The 17540-nt window shown below is 44.8% G+C and overlaps 1 protein-coding gene across 1 annotated transcript in view; it reads right to left on the reverse strand.

Moving 5' to 3' along the window:
• Positions 1–17540, reverse strand: part of LOC126194817 (transcription factor AP-2-beta) — a 420874-nt gene that overhangs the window by 312385 nt on the left and 90949 nt on the right. The gene's annotated exons all lie outside the window — the stretch shown is intronic.

The following is a 17540-nucleotide window of genomic DNA, read 5'->3' on the forward strand; positions in this document are numbered from 1 at the left end:
TATTATGATTAGATTTAGAATAGATTCTTCCTTCAGAAGGTCTGTTGCACACTTTCCTCCTACTAATCGGTATTATTTTACTTCGGTAACGATAGCCTTACTCACTGTAAAATTTCATGAGGCATGTGCGATCACAGTCTATTATATCGCAATCCAATAGGCCGATTAGAAAGGGGGAGGTTACAAACGTTACGCCCAGATATTCAATTGACGTGACTTGCATCAAGCAGCGCACTACTAACGCTGTATTCGAACGCTACAGGACTGTTTTTCCTACTCATCTGCATTATCTTACGTTTTTCAACCTTTATAGCAAGCTGTCATTCATCACACCAAAGAGAAATTCTGTCTACGCCATCCTGTATCCTTGCACGATTACTCAACGACGATACTTTCCCGCACGTTAGAGCGTCATCAATAAAGAGTCGCATACTAATTCTTTACCTGTCAGTCGTATATGTATTCAGAGACCAAGAGGGATCCTGTCACACTTTGCTGGGGCCCTAACAATGATACCTTTGTCTCTGATGTAATCTCGCTGTTCAGGACAACGTGCTGGGTACTTAAGGAGTGTACGAGCCACACACACCTGGGGAGCCGATTCTATATGGTCCGACATTCCTTAACATCCGTGGTTTGCGGTTCGTATGTGTGGTTCAGAGTTTTATTAAGACAGTATTTGGTACCAGAGGCAGACGAATCATTACCGCCATCCAAATATCGTAATTTAGGTTGGAGGCGATTGCCGGGTCGATTTGGTCAACAATAGCAAGGAAATTATTACTCTCACCTTCAGCCACTCCAAGCTACTGCTTCGTCTCTAGCATTATTGAGATTGAATTTTTTGCGTTGTTCGTCTTACGGTTACCAAGTCTTGTTAAAGAATGTGAGTGTACAGAGAAAGAGAGAGAGAGAGATACAAAGAAGAACTGCGTGATTTGTCAGTGGGTTTGTTCAGTCGGCGGTTGAGATTTTTGCAGCAGATGCATTGTAGCTCACAAAAATATGCATTTTTGAAATTTTCACAATAAACGTAACAAGACGTAACATAAAACGTATTCCCTTTCTCTTAAATTCGTATCGTAAACATAACACGACAGTAAATGTAGAGAAATTCGGGCTTATACGGAAGCGTTGTGCCCATACAACGTACGCAAATGAAGGTAAAATAATCGCGGTATTTTTCACCAATTGTACTTCTCATTGTCGACTGGAAAGGTTAGAAGTGGATAAATGCAATGGATACCTCCTGGTTTTAGGAAGCCCTTGAAATACGGAGTTGAAGAGTTCTTGTTGTATATAACATTAGTCTTGTAGTTTTTTCGTTTGACGCATATTTCGTGAGATATTTGGCCCGGTCACGATCAATGGACCACCCTATACAAAGGGCGTTCAATAAGTCATGCAACACTTTTTTTTCTGGAAACAGGTTGCTTTAACCATGAGTCCCATATACCGTGTTATTTCCCACTCTTTTGGCTGCAAAACTCTATTTCTGAACATAATCTCTGTTCAATGCGACGACGTTACGCCACCGTACTGGAAGGACCTGTATGTCCGCATTGTACCACTCTCTGACTGACGTTGGAGCCAACGTCTTACTGCCATCCCCATCAACCACATACTACTGCCGTGGAGTGCATCCCTCATTGGGCCAAACAGATGGAAGTCAGAATGTGCGAGATCCGGGTTGCAGAATGAATGAGGGAGAACAGACCATTGTAGCTGAGATGATGCCAGACGCCTAGCACAGCGACTCCCCGTGCTTTTTTTCACTGTCAATTCTCCATAGCAAAAAAAAAAAAAAAAAAAGAAAGGTTCTGAAATCATAAGGGCTGAAGAGGGAATATTCCATGGTGTCCCACAGTAAATTTTGCATTTTTAATCGACACTGGCCGTGAATAGACACTAATTTTTGAAAGACCCTCCTACAGTAATGACTTTCGTGGTATACTGGAGCATTAGTGTACCTCCACCCCATGATTTAGGACTACGGATGGCACAAATTTCAAAGAGAAACAGCCACATTTAAAGAAAATCGCCGCTCAGGGTTACGGCTTTCTTTAGCTTTATGGGCGAAGGAGTGGACCAGTGGTAGTGGGGAAGAGAGAGAGAGAGAGAGAGAGAGAGAGAGAGAGAGAGAGAGAGAGAGAGTGTGGAGGGGGTGAAGGCAGTTGTGAGCAGCCACGCGTGCAATACTCCGGCCGTGATTGATATGTAGGGGGCGCGCAAGGCCGGACCTCTCCTCCGCCCCCAATAGCCGTCGCGATATTGCTGGGCCCTCGATGCCTCCCAATTACTCCCGGGTCCCGTCCGCGCAGCACGGCGCTGTTTGCGAACCGCGGACCAGTCTTGGCTCCAGTCATCAGGATAGTTGCCACGCGACGGACTCACTGCCGAGCTGAATATTACCCCTGATATTTAAAAAAAGATAACGATATCTAATGTTTACTCGTCACTTGTGCCCATTTAGTTCTGGAGCAAGAGTAATTCAGAATGAATTCACGCTCTACAGCGCTGTGAGCCTGGAGCCGACAGGACAGCCGCGCGCTCTAGCACGTCGATTCCAGGATTCGGGGAGAAGCGATAGTTCTGGGTCAAGTCAGTCCGGCGGATTAATTACGGGAAAGCGCGTCTGTCCCGGTTCGAATCCACCCGGCGGATTAACGACGAGGGTCGGTGTGCTGGCCAACCTGGATGTGGCTTTTAGGCGGTTTTCCACATCCGACTAAGTGAATACGGGGCTGGTACCCCCCCCCCCCCCCCCCAGTTTCACAATTCTAAAACATCTAGAGGAAGTTGGCTCACTTTCAAATGGGCTGTCACTGGGCCCAGACAGTGGGGGTTCACAAATTCAGTCTCACAGTATGAAATAAGTGGGGGCGGGGAGGGAACGCTGCCAAATGCAGTAATTAACATACCGACTGCCGTGAAGATACGGGAGAAAGGTCACGAAAGAGACGGAGTGCTCTTATTTGGAACTACCTAACAAATTTACACTGCGTGCTGGACCGGCAATCGAACACGGGACTATTGACTATCGGGGCCAAGTGCTGTACCGATTGAGGTATTCAAGTACGACTCACGACCCGTCCTCACAATCTGGGAGATGGGAGAGACGCACAGGCGGAAGCAAAGCTGTCTGGGCGGGTCGGTCTTGGACAGGTCAATCAATATAGCACATCTACATCTACAGCTACATCTATACTCTGCAAATCATCGGAAGGTGCATGGTAGAGGGAAGTCCATTGTACCAGTTATTACGGTACCTTCCTGTTCCATTCACGTATGAGCGCAGAAAGTATTATCGATTTAATGCCTCTGTGCGTGCAGTAATTATTCTAATCTTATCCTCACGATCCCTGTGTGAACGATATGTTTTAGTATATCCCTAATCATTTAAAGCCGGCTCTTGAAACTTTGTGAACAGACTTTCTCGGGATAGTTTACGTCTGTCTTCAATAGTATGCCGCTTCAGTTCCTTCAGTATCTATGTGACACTCTCCCATGGATTAAACAAACCTGTGACAATTCGTGCCGTCCTTCTGCGTATACGTTCCATATCCCCTGTTAGTTCTATCTGGTACCGTTCCCACACACTTGACCAATATTCTAGGATAGGTCGCATGAATGATTTGTAAGCAATCTCTATTGTAGATTGATTGAACATACCCAGTATCCTACCAATAAATCGAAGTCTACCACCTGCTTTACCCATGACTGAACCTATGTGATCATTTCATTTCATATCACACAAAGTCTTACACCCAGGTATTTGTATGAGCTAGCTGATTCCAGTAGTGACTCAATGATATTATAGTTATAGGGTACTAAGTTGTTTCGTTTAGTGAAGTGCAAAATTTTACATTTCTGAACATTTAGAACAAGTTGCCAATCTCTGTACTTTATTATACACTATGTGATCAAAAGTATCCGGACACCTCGATGAAAATGACTTACACGTTCCTGGCGCGGTAATGCTGGAATTCAGTATGGTGGTGGACCACCCTTACCCTTGATGACGCTTCCACTCTCGCAGGCATACGTTCAGTCAGGTGCTGGAAGGTTTTTTGAGGAATGGCAGCCCATTCATCACTGAGTACTGCGCTGAGGAGAGGTATCGATGTCGGTCGGTGAGGCCTGGCACGAACTCGGCGTTCAAAAACATCCCAAACGTTTTCTATAAGATTCAGGTCAGAACTTTGTGCAGGCAGTACATTACAGGGATGTTATAGTCGTGTAACCACCCCGTTAGAGGCCGTGCATTATGAACAGGTGCTCGCTCGTGTTGAAAGATGCAATCGCCAATCCCGAATTGCCCTTCAATAGTGGAAAGCAAGAAGGTGCTTAAAACATCAATGTAGGCCTGTGCAGTGATAGTGCCACGCAAAACAACAAGGGGTGCAAGTGTCCTCCATGAAAAACACGACCACACCGTAACACCACCGCCTCCGAATTTTACTGTTTGCACTACACACGCTGGTAAATGTTCACCGGGCATTCGACATACCCACACCCTGCCATCGGATCGCCTCATTGTGCACTGTGTTTCGTCTTTCCACACATTCTCCCATTGTTGAATCGTCCAATGCTTACGCTCCTTTCACCAAGGGAGGCGTCGTTTGTAATTTACCGGCGTGATGTGTGGCTTATGAGCAGCTGCTCGACCATGAAATCCAAGTTTTCTTACCTCCCGTCTAACTGTCATAGTACTTGCAGTGGATCCTGATACAGTTTCGAATTCCTGCGTGACGGTCTGGATAGATGTCTGCCTATTACACAGTACGACCCTCTTCAACTGTCGGCGGTCTTTGTCAGTCAACAGACGAGGTCGGCCTGTACGCTTTTGTGCTGTACATGCCCTTCACGTTTCCACTTCACTATCACATCGGGACCAGTGGACCTACGGATGTTTAGGAGTGTGGAAATCTCTCGTACAGACGTATGAAAATGTGACATCCAATCATCTGACCACGTTCGAAGTCCGTGAGTTCCGCGGAGCGCCCCATTCTGCTCTCTCACGATGTCTATTGGCTACTGAGGTCGCTGATATGGAGTAGCTGGCAGTAGGTAGCAGCACAATGCACCTCATATGAAAAACGTATGATTTTTGGAATGTGCAGATACCTTTGATCACATAGTGTAGATAATTGCATCATCGGCAAAATCATTAATACACATCATAAACAGGAATTGTCCCGACACACTTCCCTGGGGCACACTCGAAGTTACTTCTATATCTCACGATGACTCTCCATCCAAGACAACATGTTGTGTCCGTCCTTGCAAAAAGTCCTCAATCCAGTCATAAATTTCACTAGATACCCCAAATGATCGTATTTTTGACAATATGCCTAGTTGCGGTACTATGTAAAATGATTTTGCTAAATCAATAAACACTACATTTACCTGGTTGCCTTAATTCAAAGGTTTCAGTACGACACGTGAGAAAAGTGCGAGTTGGGTTTCACATGATCGATGTTTTCGAAAACCATACTGGTTGGCACTGAGTAGGTCATTCTGTTCAACATACCTCATTATGTTTGAGTCTAAGATTCTACAACAAATCGATGTCAAGGATATTGGGCGGTAGTTTTGTGGATCATTTCTACTATAAAGAACTTGGGAAAAATCCATGATTCGAGAGCCGGTCTGACACTCAAAGTCTCAACAAGTATCACGTATGTGTACATCTGTGTGGTCAAAAAGATCTAGAAGCACCACATGCCATTTGAAACATTAAGCTGAAGTAGGTGTCTATTTAAAGTAAGGAATGTAGGGCGTCAGTGTCACAGAACAACGCATAAACAACTTTATAACTAAACTTGAAGTCCTCGCGCTGAAATTCCGTGGTCTATGAGAAAAACTGTTCACTAGCCTTTCGTCCCTGTCTGCGGGTAACGTCTTCAGAGATGAAACATTGGCAAGTGCAGTTTCAGCTTTGAAGATGTCCTCTCTAGATGTCGAAGAAACGTAGTTATATACACTCCTGGAAATGGAAAAAAGAACACATTGACACCGGTGTGTCAGACCCACCATACTTGCTCCGGACACTGCGAGAGGGCTGTACAAGCAATGATCACACGCACGGCACAGCGGACACACCAGGAACCGCGGTGTTGGCCGTCGAATGGCGCTAGCTGCGCAGCATTTGTGCACCGCCGCCGTCAGTGTCAGCCAGTTTGCCGTGGCATACGGAGCTCCATCGCAGTCTTTAACACTGGTAGCATGCCGCGACAGCGTGGACGTGAACCGTATGTGCAGTTGACGGACTTTGAGCGAGGGCGTATAGTGGGCATGCGGGAGGCCGGGAGGACGTACCGCCGAATTGCTCAACACGTGGGGCGTGAGGTCTCCACAGTACATCGATGTTGTCGCCAGTGGTCGGCGGAAGGTGCACGTGCCCGTCGACCTGGGACCGGACCGCAGCGACGCACGGATGCACGCCAAGACCGTAGGATCCTACGCAGTGCCGTAGGGGACCGCACCGCCACTTCCCAGCAAATTAGGGACACTGTTGCTCCTGGGGTATCGGCGAGGACCATTCGCAACCGTCTCCATGAAGCTGGGCTACGGTCCCGCACACCGTTAGGCCGTCTTCCGCTCACGCCCCAACATCGTGCAGCCCGCCTCCAGTGGTGTCGCGATAGGCGTGAATGGAGGGACGAATGGAGACGTGTCGTCTTCAGCGATGAGAGTCGCTTCTGCCTTGGTGCCAATGATGGTCGTATGCGTGTTTGGCGCCGTGCAGGTGAGTGCCACAATCAGGACTGCATACGACCGAGGCACACAGGGCCAACACCCGGCATCATGGTGTGGGGAGCGATCTCCTACACTGGCCGTACACCACTGGTGATCGTCGAGGGGACACTGAATAGTGCACGGTACATCCAAACCGTCATCGAACCCATCGTTCTACCATTCCTAGACCGGCAAGGGAATTTGCTGTTCCAACAGGACAATGCACGTCCGCATGTATCCCGTGCCACCCAACGTGCTCTAGAAGGTGTACGTCAACTACCCTGGCCAGCAAGATCTCCGGATCTGTCCCCCATTGAGCATGTTTGGGACTGGATGAAGCGTCGTCTCACGCGGTCTGCACGTCCAGCACGAACGCTGGTCCAACTGAGGCGCCAGGTGGAAATGGCATGGCAAGCCGTTCCACAGGACTACATCCAGCATCTCTACGATCGTCTCCATGAGAGAATAGCAGCCTGCATTGCTGCGAAAGGTGGATATACACTGTACTAGTGCCGACATTGTGCATGCTCTGTTGCCTGTGTCTATGTGCCTGTGGTTCTGTCAGTGTGATCATGTGATGTATCTGACCCCAGGAATGTGTCAATAAAGTTTCCCCTTCCTGGGACAATGAATTCACGGTGTTCTTATTTCAATTTCCAGGAGTGTAGTTTTATTTATCGACTATGAAGTTTCATTTCGTGAGCCTTCCCTGCATTTATAGTTAAGAACTGTGGAACAACGGAGACGTGTGCTGTGTTACTGATTGCTCTCGACAGAATCGGTAGCAGAAAATAAGTCTGGCACAAAAGCTTTCGGGGCCGGTAGGGAAAGTGTTGTTGAGTCTACCGAGTCTGTAGTCAACAAAAGATGACAACGTTTAGAGATGCGACAGTTGCTGGCAAAAAACTCTATTGTTTCCCATATTTTTGAACATGGTCATTTTCGTAAGTGATGGAGGGGAAATTTTATTGGCTGAAAATTGTAGTTTCGACTTACCGCCATTATCAAGCATACATATGTAACATCTGAGGTCATCAGTCCCCTAGACTTAGTACTACTTAAACGCAACTAACGTAAGGACATCACACACCGTAGCAGCAACGTGGTTCCGGACTGAAGCGCCTATAACTGCTCGGCCACAGCGGCCGGCCATACATAATGGTTGCTACAGACACACTGATAATGCTATAACTGAACTCCATGGGCGTATTCCAATCAAAGCCTTATAAACGCTGTGGCTCCATTGTTCATCAAATTCTCACTGATTGACAAGGAAACTATAAAGTAGTCGTTCAGAAATATTTGGCTTAGTGGAACATTAGTTCCGGATCTGTACAGCAAAAATTGACTGAAAGTAATATGTATGGAAAATATTTTAAATTATACTGCCAATTATACCGCCATTACAAAGAATGAGGCTTGGTACAATGTTCCTTCTACTGTTGAAACCAATCATCGCCTTGAGGTATAATTGAAAAAGAAAAAAAAATCATATTTGAATCTTGGACTCCTCCAAATCAACAACGATGCCGTATGTCACAAATAATCAGTTAGATCCGGCCAAAAACACTGTATGCCTCACAACGTCTCATTTCGAGAGAAGGGAATGATTAAATCGATTCGAAAAGAAGGCTCCCACCGATTCCGGTCATCTTGCCTTTCAGTTTCAGCACGTTTCTAGGATACGTGTGCGAAAAGTTTCAAAGGAAATATTAAAAATGTGTTACATCGGTGCACCTGTATTTTCAAGAACTCCCTCAGGCCGTTATAAAAGGTATATTGTTCCATTAAAAAGAAAGACAGTACACTTGCGACAAATCTCGTTTAATACGATAGTTAAAAATATTAAACGTGCAATAAAATTACGTAGCCCTCGGTGTATTGGTTTTGGTGAAAGCTTCGTTTCTATATCTTGAACCACTCACGAAATAAACCCTGTATATTACGACTGAGTGTTCGTCTGTTTTTCCGGTGCCCCTAATGACAGAGTGCTCTTGGTGTGGCAGTGATAAGGGGTCGCAAAACGGTATTACCGAAAGCAGGTAGCGAGTGAAAAACGAAAGAGCTGGAGGAAACAGATTGAGAGAGGGCGTCCTTATGTACGCGAGTGCTCGTGTAGTTCTGCTGCGTTCTCGTTCCTGGTTCAACTGGCCACCTACTCGATACCATCGCGGCATTTCTCGCCCAGGTGTCAGCTGTGCGAAAAGGCAGGTCCCGATGCAATCTGCTCTCTTCAGTACAACACTACAGCTTGCACGCGAAGCCGCGCTATTGTGTACTGGCCAACTACAGACAACTCCGCGCCACTTACACGGCATACACTGGACTGCACGAAACCTGCGGAAATTAACGATCTAACTTTCAGCTGTTAGTCAGTGCCAAGGGTTCAATTGATCTCATTTAGTGATGGAATAGACTTTCACGAAACAGACGATCCCCGAGTTAATCAATGATCGCATTTGTACAGATGTTCGTTTTCGTGCGTCTGAAGATCCTACGGGTTAAAATGGAAAATTTCGATTGAGGCAAAAATTGTTGGTTGGTTTATTGTTTACAGTTGCTGAACGATCTGATCTTAAGTTTGTCGTAAAGTATTTTGCTAAAGACATTTGAAACGAAGTAAAAGAACGTTGTACCTGTATATGCACACAGTGGTTAGCACAGTGGAGAGAGAGAGAGAGAGAGAGAGAGAGAGAGAGAGAGAGAGAGAGAGAGAGAGAGAGAGAATGTGCATAAAACATGAAAAAATTTACATTCCATATTCCAAAAGCAGGAAGAGTAACAAACGTAGTAACAGCCAAAAAACCGAAACAGAAAAGCGTGGCTGCTGATTGCTAAAAAAAAAAAAAAAGTTGTAGGGCACACCTCACGATCGCTCTATACAGGGTGTTCGGAAACTTCTAGGACTTGCAGAGGTGAGTGAGTACATAATATTTTGAATAGAAAGTCAAAAAAATGGTTCAAATGGCTCTGAGCACTATGGGACTCAACATCTGTGGTCATAAGTCCCCTACAACTTAGAACTACTTAAACCTAACCAACCTAAGGACATCACACACATCCATGCCCGAGGCAGGATTCGAACCTGCGACCGTAGCGGTCGCGCGATTCCGGACTGAGCGCCTAGAACCGCTAGACCACCGCGGCCGGCAATAGAAAGTCATACCCATGAAAGTACCGTTTCCGTTCTACGACAATTTCTGTTCAACTCTTTTACTTACCCACTTGTGCTTGAGGAAGAAAATATAACGAAACATCCATCTGGAGTTTAACCACACTTGTTTGTGCTAACTCCTAAACATTACTTGTTTACGCCGGCCGAAGTGGCCGTGCGGTTAAAGGCGCTGCAGTCTGGAACCGCAAGACCGCTACGGTCGCAGGTTCGAATCCTGCCTCGGGCATGGATGTTTGTGATGTCCTTAGGTTAGTTAGGTTTAACTAGTTCTAAGTTCTAGGGGACTAATAACCTCAGCAGTTGAGTCCCATAGTGCTCAGAGCCATTTGAACCATTTTTTACTTGTTTACATTATTCCAAAACAAAAAATAATCTAGCATACAAAAAATAATCTAGCATACTTTACGTACGTAACAGTACTGATGCATTACAACAGTGGCTCGATGTGGCGACCACCAAGTTGTTAGCTGGTACACGTTCTCCATCCCACCTAGTCTCTTTTCCAATTTCTATGGCAGTGGCCAGAACTCGTGCCAACAGATCTTTCACTGTCTCTACAGGAGTCTCGACACAATGCAGCCGTTAAGAGACATCTGGTGACCCTCTGACATAGTACACCTCATCCTGTCTACCTTACTGCACACCAGGACAAGCAACTCTGAGACTTTTCTCTTTCCCCCAGCAGATGTGGACGCGTTACTCGTCTGAAGTGAAACCGTCGTAGAACGGGAACGGCACGTTTCCGGTCATGGGTTCCTCTTCAAAATGTTACGTACTCACTCCCCCCTACATGTCCTAGAAGTTTGTAACGGGATTTCCGACACCTTGTACAGAAGATCGGTGAGATGTTAAACTCACGGATATTTTTTCGTCAATACATAACACTCATTTAGTGAAATTCTGGTACTTTGGGATTAGTACACGACAAACACCGCAAACTGGTAAATCTTCTCACCATACGAGATAAGCATGGGTTAGGAGGATAGCCTCTTATTAGAGTTGCTTATTCGCATCTCGGTTCCCGGTAGGTTTCCGTCAGGGGCAGATATACAGATCTGTGATTCTTAATTTATAAAATGTATAAAATGCATGTATCGACCAGTTTCAGTCATGGACCATCTTCGCCGATAAGGGTTAAAATGGTTTAAGCCAAATTACATCTGTCATTACTTAAATAATGTGTAGAGCATGTCATGAATATCAATATACGCCCCGGGGCTTTTAGAAGCAAACGTACTATTAACAAGCGTACATAATGTGGTACTGAAGAGAAGAACAGCACTATAAGTACCACACTGTAAAAAAATAAAGTTGTAGAATGCAATACATACAGTCCTGTTCTTCTCTTCAGTACTGCTCTGTGTACGCTTGTTATTAGTATGTTTGCTTCTGAAAGCCCCGTGTCGTATATTGATATTCATGACATGCTCTATATCTTAGTTCAGTGATAACAACCGTAATGTTGTGGCTTAAAAAATTTTAAACCTTATCCTCGAAGATGGTCCATAACTGAAATCGATCGACATTTGGGTTTAAAATAAAAGCGGCTGATGGTCAAATAAGCATTTTATACATTGCTTGACGGCTGTTGATAGTCACCTTCCAAAAATGTTTAGAAAGATTCTTAATTTGTTGTTTCGCCTGCTCACTCACTTTGCAGAAGGATAAGAAACGTTTCCGTCACAGACGATAATACCGGTATATCTAGTGTAAAATGGAAAAAAAAAAACCAGTCAGCGGAAAAACTGGTTCCAGTGCTGCTTGTTACTTTCACACAATTTCTTAATGAGACGCTTCCAGTAGACTAGATAATTGGTAGAGGATAAAGTATCTATGCGTCATGAATTTCATGGAACTATTTAAATGATGTTACGCAATGGCATTATCATATTACGACGCAAACAAACGCTTTGCTGTCAAGAAACTTGAGTGTTTGATTTCTCAGGCAAAACCTCAGCATACTTAATCTCTCCGGCACACAATTCGTCACAGTAGGCTATGATGTCCTTGAAGAACCCTGTAACGCTTTCATAAAAAAAAGCATTACTTTCAACGAGATTTTCCATTTTATAGCTTATCTCAAAATGCTATCTAAAGTTGTCATTCATCAGAAGTTACTATTCTGGAATTACCAATGGTCAGCGCATTAAAAAAAGTAAGCTAGTGAAAAACGTAGCAAAAAAATGGCTCTGGGCACTATGGGACTTAACATCTTAGGTCATCAGTCCCCTAGAACGTAGAACTACTTAAACCTAACTAACCTAAGGACATCACACACATCCATGCCCGAGGCAGGATTCGAACCTGCGACCGTAGCGATCGCACGGTTCCAGACTGAAGCGCCTAGAACCCCTCGGCCACACCGGCCGGCTTATGGGATTACTTACCTACCTTATAAACCACTGTTATTGGGGAACCGGTGTGCGGTTCTAAAATTATATTACTAACAAATGCCCAAAAGTGGGCGGTAGGTATAAAAGGCTGACTACCCCCATTCTACATGAATCTCCTAAGCAGGAGGCGGTGGTACTCGAACACAGTTGCATGTTTATTCGCGGTTTTTTTTTGTCGTTTACTTTTCACAGCTTAAGGAAACGTAGTGCAATAAAATTTAAGAACTCTCAACAGGAAATAAATACAGGAAATAAGTGGAATATAACAACAGTAAGACAGTGAAAACTACCGCCATAATTATCTGTAATCTTTGTTTCCGGTAAATAACGAATGACTGTAGTGAAGAGATATTCTCCTTCTGCCAACAGTCTGTTTAGAGGCTATTCAGGGGTACTTCTTCGAAGAATTTAAGAAACAAACGTCTCACCAATTGCGCAATTATCTGCAGTGTTAATCTGTTCTGGAACTGTTTACTGCGTAGGTACTTTCCCTGATTGTCAGCCTGTAATATTCCTGACTTTCGGCTGCTAACATTTACAAACGTAATGAGTCATTCGCACTGTCTCTCGCCAACAATCTTTTTCTTGAGATGAACACTTATACAACCCTCCTATATTTCTTTATCATGTTTTGTTAAATCAACAGTTTACATTTTTAAAAAGTAAGATAAAAATAGGTACGCAGAAAACATATTTCATTACAGTGCGAGGTCCTTGTTAGGTTGTAACTTTTCTTCAATAAAAATAAGAAGAGGAATTGTTGACAAGGCAGTGTGCTGACTTACCTGTGTTGATTGTGACATGAGCCACACCAGAAGTTACTCTTTTCGCGTGACAGTCTTAGATGAAATAGTAGGTGATGTAGTAAGAGTGGGGTGAGATTGGAACCATCATCAGAAACATTAGTGCTCGTATCCTAACTATCATGTTTCTGAGATTTCTCACCTTTTCTTGGCGTGATTGATCAATGGTGTAAAAAAAGTTTCTATAGCCAAGATCGCATAAATACTTTAATATCGAGAGCCAGTTTCGACAGACTTTGCTGTCATCTTTTGATCAAAAATTTTTGTTACAAAACTTGTTCGTTGTTGGAACCTCCTGCCAAGCTGTCATATGGGTGGACATTATACAAAGGTTTCTCAGAAATACAAGGGTTTCCCAGAAAGTAATGCACCGAATTATTTTCTTCAACAATTCTTTACTGAACACAATGAGAATTACACATACGAAAGAATGATATTTTATCAACCTATTTTTCCACGTAATCTCCATCCCGTTCTATAGCCTTCCTCCATCGCAAAACAAGGGAATGTATACCCTGTGGGTACCAATCATTGTCGTGGTAGCGGAATCAGTGCTTCACTGTGTGAGTCCTCGAGATGACTGGGTGTTTGTGTTGTCCTCATCATTTCATCGTCATTCATGAAAGTGGCGAGTTTGGACTGAGCAAAGGTTGGGAATTTGTACGGGCGCAGATAACCGCGCAGTTGAGCGCCCCACAAACCAAACATCATCGTCATCAGACTGTGTGAATCACCTCCTCATCGTCCTCAAAACGTCTTCCATGAATGGCATCGTTCAGTGGCCCAAACAAATGGAAGATCGCTGCATCAGTCCGGAACCGCGCGACTGCTACGGTCGCAGCTTCGAATCCTGCCTCGGGCATGGAAGTGTGTGATGGCCTTAGGTTAGGTAGGTTTAAGTAGTTCTAAGTTCTAGGGGACTGATGACCTCAGATGTTAAGTCCCATAGTGCTCAGAGCCATTTGAACCTTTTTTTTTTTTTTTAAGATCGCTGCAACAGGTCAGGTATGACAGCCGTGGATGGTCTCCGCGATCGCTGCAAATTGTGGAGCTCCGCCTTCTGATGCCCACACCCTCCGTGTCCAACGAGTAACTGTGCTTCTGCCGACAGCAGATGCTCCATAAACTCTGCACAAGCGTTTGTGAATATTCCCCAAAGTTTCTCTCTCTGCAGTGAGAAATTCAATGACGGCACGTTGCTTGTGTCGTAAATCACCTGCAGACGCCATTTTGAAACTGCCCTTCAGCTACGCTATCTGTCGGAAGTGAGGGGAACTTGGCGCGCTCACTCAGTAGGCTTCAAACAATACATACGTAACGTTTCACATTGGTAACATTGTTTTCGGCTGAGAAACAAAATGCGGGCATTACTTTCTGAACAACCCTCGTAAAACGTTTACAATCAGCAAGCACCTTATGCACTTGGCTATGTCCGTATATATAGCGCTCACAGATGATTGTTAAGGATTAAAAATAACAAGATGGAATAGAATGCACATTTAGAACATCTGTTTACATTAGCATGAAATGTCCATTCACTGATGTTCCACCTAAGACAGCGTATGTAGTACAACTCTTTCTGAACATGAGAAAATTCAGAGATTAATGGTCTGATTTCAGGTGTCTGTCTGAGATGTTCCCATTTTTTTGCGCAGTATTTCCGCTTCTTCAGGTACGGCGAGCTGTCTTATTATGCGTAGCCACTAAGCGGACTTCAACGGGACAGAAGTCCCGTTAAGCCCTACCATGCTCATCTGTTGCTCGTTTGTTTTTCGGAGTCTGCACTGTTACTCCGTGACACGCATATTGTGTCAGATATTTCTAATTCTGGTGGATCATATGATCGGAGACACCCTAATAACTTAAATTTGTAACCTCCGTCTCGGATTATTGCGGTCTTAGTTTCGATAGGTGCCGTAATTGACTGCAGTGCCGTTTTAGAATGTAGGAGTTTTGGAATAACAGTGCAAGCCGCTAAAAACAAAATAGCAACAAATGAGCATCAAATGGCGTAGCAGGTGCCAGGAGTCGAACCCGGCTACAAGTAGCGGCGAGACCCCGACAATGCTTCGCTGTCAGGTTGTGGTTCAGGCACCGAGGATGCGTAAAAACGCAGTTATCAAGCACATGAAGGAGACGAACTAGTCGGTAGGCGAAATATCGCACAGAAAAATGGAGCCGACAGTTTGGCTGAACATTCAGAAGCACACCATTATTCACGCCGAGAAAACGTGAGAGATTGCTCAAACAAGATAATGAGTTGGTTGGTTGGTTGCTTGGGGAAGGAGACCAGACAGCGTGGTAATCGGTCTCATCGGATTAGGGAAGGATGGGGAAGGAAGTCGGCCGTGCCCTTTCAGAGGAACCATCCCGGCATTTGCCTGGAGTGGTTTAGGGAAATCACGGAAAACCTAAATCAGGATGGCCGGACGCGGGATTGAACCGTCGTCCTCCCGAATGCGAGTCCAGTGTCTAACCACTGCGCCACCTCGCTCGGTTATAATGAGTTGGTGCACAGGTCTGTAGCGCTTTTCTGTAAGTTTAATAAACTCAACAGATACACACAACAAAGCTTTAGCCATCAGTAATATACAGGGTGATTCAAAAAGAATACCACAACTTTAGGAATTTAAAACTCTGCAACGACAAAAGGCAGAGCTAAGCACTATCTGTCGGCGAATTAAGGGAGCTATAAAGTTTCATTTAGTTGTACATTTGTTCGCTTGAGGCGCTGTTGACTAGTCGTCAGCGTCAGTTGATGCTAAGATGGCGACCGCTCAACAGAAAGCTTTTTGTGTTATTGAGTACGGCAGAAGTGAATATGGGGCACTGGGAATCTGCGGGAAACAACTCAGTATGAACGTGACTCGCCTAAGGTGAACGTTTTCTGTGCCATTTCAGCCAATAAAGTTTTTGGTCCCTTTTTCTTCGAAGGTGCTACTGTAACTGGACTACAGTATCTGGAGATGTTAGAGAATTGGCTGTTCCCTCAGCTCGAACAAGAAGCACTACAATTCATATTTCAGCAGGATGGAGCGCCACCACATTGGCACTTATCTGTCCGTAACTACCTGAACTACCAGCCCGTGACAGAGCACTTCATCACTGGCCTTCAAGAAGCCCTGATCTTACCCCCTGCGATTTTTTCTTATGGGGGTATGTTAAGGATATGGTGTTTCGGCCACCTCTCCCAGCCACCATTGATGATTTGAAACGAGAAATAACAGCAGCTATCCAAACTGTTACGCCTGATATGCTACAGAGAGTGTGGAACGAGTTGGAGTATCGGGTTGATATTGCTCGAGTGTCTGGAGGGGGCCATATTGAACATCTTTGAACTTGTTTTTGAGTGAAAAAAAAAACGTTTTAAATACTCTTTGTAATGATGTATAACATAAGGTTATATTATGTTTCTTTCATTAAATACACATTTTTAAAGTTGTGGTATTCTTTTTGAATAACCCTGTATTGTCCTTCACTATTTTCAACAGTCTGCCAACGCTGGAGTAACTTTTCGATTCCACGGCTGCAGAAATCACGTGGTTTTGAGGCGGAGAATCAGGTGAGTACGGTGGGTGCGGAAAGACTTCCAGGGTCCAACTCACGTACAGTAGTTTTTGTCAGTCTAGCAGAACGCGAACGGCCATCATCGTGGAGTAGCATCACTTTCCGTCTTCCTGGTCGTTGTTCTTGGACTGCGTCTGTAAGGCGTCTTAGTTGTTGGCAATACACGCAGCAGTGATGGTTACACCACAGGAAGCCATTCGTAGCACACCACACCGTCGCTGTCCCACCAGATGTATAACGTTGTATTTTGTGGACGCGCGCAGATCTTTGTACGGCGAGTTATTGCTTTGTTAGGGCTCAACCATTCCTTTGTTTTTCTTATGTTAGCATAATGGTACCATTTATCGTCACCAGTAACGATACAGGATAGGAATGGTCCGTGTGGTTCACGAACCAGTTGGCGAGGAACAAACAGAGGTGCACATATTGACATGGCTGATTTTGGCTTAGAGCATGCGGTACGCATACACTCGATTTTCGAACCTACTCCGTTGCGTCGCACGATGTTGGAATGATCACAGTTGATCCCATTTGACAGTTCTTAAGTACTCTGACGTGGGTCATTGCGGATTAATACGTTTGAACGATCTTCGTCTAACGCCGAAGGCCTTCCTGAACGTGGAGAGTCAGTAATGTCACAACGATCCTACTTTAAACGAGAAAATCAGTTCCTTGCCCTGCTCTCTCCATCGGCATTATCCCTATACAAGCTGCAGATGTGTCTGTATGTCTCAGCTGCTATCACCGCTCGAACTCAAGAGAAGAATATGCCGAAAATGTTCGGATTTCTCCACTTGGCACTGCAGCTCCACTCACTACCTCCAAATGATACAATGACAACATCTAAACTCAGACAGCCAC

The sequence above is a fragment of the Schistocerca nitens genome, chromosome 7 (assembly GCF_023898315.1).
Source record: "Schistocerca nitens isolate TAMUIC-IGC-003100 chromosome 7, iqSchNite1.1, whole genome shotgun sequence".
NCBI lineage: Eukaryota > Metazoa > Arthropoda > Insecta > Orthoptera > Acrididae > Schistocerca > Schistocerca nitens.